The sequence below is a fragment of the Lycium ferocissimum genome, chromosome 2 (genome assembly GCF_029784015.1).
Source record: "Lycium ferocissimum isolate CSIRO_LF1 chromosome 2, AGI_CSIRO_Lferr_CH_V1, whole genome shotgun sequence".
In the NCBI taxonomy this organism is placed as follows: domain Eukaryota; kingdom Viridiplantae; phylum Streptophyta; class Magnoliopsida; order Solanales; family Solanaceae; genus Lycium; species Lycium ferocissimum.
In genome coordinates this window covers 40,331,142-40,335,824 of record NC_081343.1, presented here as the reverse complement: position 1 = coordinate 40,335,824, position 4,683 = coordinate 40,331,142, and the positions used below count along the sequence as shown (strand labels likewise).

At 35.7% G+C, this 4,683-nt stretch overlaps 1 pseudogene; it reads left to right on the top strand.

Annotated features, from left to right (window-relative positions):
* The first annotated feature begins 1,472 nt into the window (after positions 1-1,472).
* LOC132037406 (UDP-glucose 6-dehydrogenase 3-like) lies at positions 1,473-4,340 on the top strand (annotated as a pseudogene).
* The last annotated feature ends 343 nt before the right edge of the window (positions 4,341-4,683 follow it).

The window sequence follows — 4,683 nt, the reverse complement described above, 5'->3', positions numbered from 1 at the left end:
TTTGTCCGACTTCAACCTACATATACTCATATCGTGGAGAATTATGACTTCCGCTACTTAAGAAACATCTCAATTATAATGTACTAAACACCTTACACATGTAAAAATATTCAAAAGAAAGTAGAAACAATCCCCTTCGTAAATCAATTATACAAAAAAGACATTTAAATCAAAATACAGTAGTCAAATTCCAACGTTTAAACAATTAGTTTTCTAATAATACTACTTTATATATATGTTAGTATTATAATACTAATCTATATGAATTGTATATGTAATTATATACTTAGGTATGGTATTCGGTATTTTCTTTATAAATACCAAATACCGTACCGAATATCAAACTTTTTAAAAATACCAAATACGCAAAATATAATATCAACCGCGGTATAAAAAATTTCAATTTCGATATGATAATCGATATTTACCATATCATATCCATCCCTACTTATAGAGGTGAATGTGTTTTCCCAAGTATGTCCTTCAGAAAGAATATTGGATCTCCACACAGTGTTGTGTCGGTAAAGAAGGCACATTTAAGTTGTAAACAACTCAAACTCATACCAACACTTTCCCCAAATGTTGCTCCTCCCCTCAATTTATGTGACACATTTCATTTTTTGAGAATTAATTTAATTAATCTTTACTTGTAAACTGAATTAGATCTTTAGTTTTAAAACTAAAATTTTAATATTAAGAAATTATACGAGAAGTATGATAAATTGAATGTGTTTTCCCAAGTATGTCCTTCAGAAAGAATAATGGATCTTCACAGAGTGTTGTGTCGGTAAAAATGTCACACATATTAGGACAAAGGGAGTATTTGTCAAATTTGTGTATGTTAGTCATTCAACTCTCTGTATCAGTAAGAGGTTCAAGTAATAGACATTTATTTAATATTAATATACAGTTTATAATTTATTTTGTTTCTTAAATTTGTTTCAAATATCTTATACAAAATCATGTACCATCGGTGCATAAAAGTTATACCTAAAATATGAATAGTCAAATGTCCTATTCCAAAACTAACTTTGGGTCCTATCCCAACCTCTTGCACTAAATTAGGCATGCTATTTCCATATCAAATTTAACACCAACAAAAAAACTCTATAATTAATTATTCCTTCATCCCAATTTTGTGTTATAGTTAACTAGGCATAAAGTTAAAGAAAACATAACTGTTTTTTTTTAAATTTACGGTCTAAAATAAATTTTAGATATTCGTGTGATTATAAATCATTTCATTAAACATAAAATGAGAATTTTAAAATTAAATTATTTTTAATTATAAATAAGATAGACATTTTTTTAACAAAATAAAAAGAATTAAGTGTGTCATATAAATTGAGAAAGACTAAATTAGGCATTGCTATATTTCCATATTAAATGGAACATGCAACAAGAAGAAATAAACTATAACTAATTAATTAATTTAATTTAATTTAATTATGATAGTGATTTAGGCTTAGAGAAGACTCGTCAGGCTTTCCTGCAACGTTGGGTTGGATCTAAAATGGGACAGAAAGAGAGTATTTAAGGATGTGCCCCGCCTTCTTAGCTCCCATAAACATAATACTATTTCCCTTGTATACATCTCCTTTGCAGATCTCTTGTAACACAATAGGTACTCTTCATTCTCTGTTTCCCTCTTCCCTTCACGCGTTTTTCTTATTGATTTGCATGACTAATGATCATTTGCCTCATTCATTCAGTTTGTCGTGAAGATTTTTTTTTTTTTTTTTTTTTTTTTAAATTGTAGATCGAGAAGTGTGAATTTTGAGCATCCTTAGCATTCTTTTGAGGAAAAAAAGAGTTTTTTTTTTGTCGGTGTTCTTAGTATTGATCCATAATCTTCAGTTTCCTGAGGAAATGCGTTACTAATTGTTGGGGTTTCTCTAGATCTAGCGTTTGCTTCGAGCGTGTCGGTGGAATTTTAGCTCAGAGCGTGTTTTTCATTTAAGATCCGTTCAAGATCATGATTAGTATATGTAATTGCTTATGGAATTTTGTTGTTTTCCGTGTCCAATTATTGAAATTCTCACATTTCCGCATATCTGATCGAATTTTGAAGTTATATGTAAACAGTATCATAGGGGAATGTAGCTTATCAAGTAGCGGTAATAAAGGTAAAAAGTACCGCAGGGCGCAGGCAATATGCGTTTCAGCTTCTATCATTCATTTCTTGACTAAAACTTTGTATTGTTGTAGTGCTAAAATACATGAAAGCCTACTCCTTTATGATGTATTACATTAAGGAAATAAGAATGTTGATCTGGTGGTTGGTATTTAGCTCGTATTATGCATATGCTAGCATTTTTGTTGTTGGTGGTAGGACAAGCGTTTGCTGAATAGGGTCGGTGAATGATAATATATAAACGCGATCAGTCAACCTACCAAGTGTACATCAATCCCAAGCTTGTCGGGGTCTGCTATATTCTTTCCGCACTATTGGGATTCATTTTGTTCCTCTATAACTGCATTTGGACTTTTATCAGTTTTGTGCATATTGCTCCTTACATTATGGATTTGCTGTAAATTATAATACAGCCTCAAAAGTACATGAAGTCGTGAACTTTTGTCTTTTGCAGTTTGGAACGAAGGAAAATGGTTAAGATTTGCTGTATAGGAGCTGGATATGTTGGGGGGCCCACCATGGCCGTCATAGCACTCAAATGCCCTTCTATTGAAGTGGCTGTTGTTGATATTTCTGTGCCTCGTATCACAGCCTGGAACAGCGACCAGCTTCCCATCTATGAGCCAGGCCTCGACGAAGTAGTCAAGGAGTGCCGGGGCAGGAACCTCTTCTTCAGCACAGATGTGGAGAAACACGTGCGGGAGGCTGATATCGTTTTTGTTTCTGTGAACACTCCTACCAAGACAAGGGGTCTTGGAGCAGGCAAGGCTGCAGATCTCACTTACTGGGAGAGTGCAGCCCGTATGATTGCCGATGTCTCGAAATCTGACAAAATAGTTGTTGAGAAATCAACTGTTCCAGTAAAAACTGCTGAGGCAATTGAAAAGATTTTGACCCACAACAGCAAGGGCATTAACTTCCAGATTCTCTCAAACCCTGAGTTTCTTGCAGAGGGTACCGCAATCGAAGACCTCTTTAAACCTGACAGGGTTCTAATTGGAGGCCGGGAAACTCCAGGAGGCCAGAAGGCTATCCAAGCACTGAAGGATGTTTATGCTCATTGGGTTCATTAATAGAAATTAAAAATAGTCATTCGTGAAGAAAATATCATTACCACCAACTTGTGGTCGGCTGAGCTCTCAAAGTTGGCTGCCAATGCATTCTTGGCACAAAGAATCTCTTCTGTGAATGCCATGTCGGCTCTTTGTGAGGCTACTGGAGCAAATGTTTCACAGGTGTCATATGCTGTTGGAAAGGACTCGAGGATTGGTCCCAAGTTCCTTAACGCTAGTGTTGGTTTTGGTGGGTCTTGCTTCCAGAAGGATATTCTGAATCTGGTTTACATTTGTGAGTGCAATGGTCTTCCAGAGGTGGCTGAATACTGGAAACAGGTTATTAAGATCAATGACTATCAGAAGACTCGTTTTGTCAACCGCGTTGTTGCCTCCATGTTCAACACAGTATCAGGCAAGAAAGTCGCCATTCTTGGTTTTGCTTTCAAGAAGGATACTGGGGATACTCGAGAGACCCCTGCAATTGATGTTTGCAAGGGACTGTTGGGGGACAAGGCTAACTTGAGCATATATGACCCTCAGGTGAATGAGGACCAAATTCAGAGAGACCTCTCAATGAACAAGTTTGATTGGGATCATCCTCTTCACCTTCAGCCAATGAGTCCAACAACCGTGAAACAAGTCAGCGTTGTTTGGGATGCTTATACGGCGACAAAGGATGCCCATGCTGTCTGCATCCTTACAGAGTGGGATGAATTTAAGACTCTTGATTATAAGAAGATATATGACAACATGCAAAAACCTGCTTTTATTTTTGATGGTAGGAATGTTGTGGACGCAGAGAAGCTCAGAGAGATCGGGTTTATAGTCTACTCAATTGGTAAGCCCCTGGATGCCTGGCTCAAGGACATGCCTGCTGTCGCTTAATTGCATTACTTGGCTCGAGTGGCTTGTTCAGAAATCAAAGATATTAGTTATATGAGACAATCAGCTGGGATTCTTACTATAATTTTTTTTTACGTTCAGTTTCTTTTTTGTTTTATCCCACGTAGGCTGAAGGACCATCATGGTCACTACCAGACTCGCAATGTTTAATGTTTCTTTTGTGTTGATGATACTATTACTTTTGTCATTTACTTGTCTTGTCAGAGGATTTTGTTTGTTCGATTCATAAAGGTTATTAAGTTGCACTAGAGTATGCTCTGCGTGGAATGGGTATGAATTTGGTGTCCCTTTCTATTATTCTTCTCACATTAATATTCTATAGACTCTAATAATTAATGATCTAGAGAAATCAGAAGTTATATAATTAATAAAATTATATTGAAGAAGCAATGTGAAGTATCTATACCATGTCCTACCTGTTTAAAAGGGAGAGTTCATGCTTGAACAATTTGAGTATTCAAAAGCTATGAAAGAAGCATTGAATATTCTAACTAGCTCCCAGGCTTTGAGCTTTAAGGAGCTCCATTTAATAAATAAATTTCTAGTAATTTGTGGAAATATTAATTGCATGAGGCCTCACTGTGGCTGTAC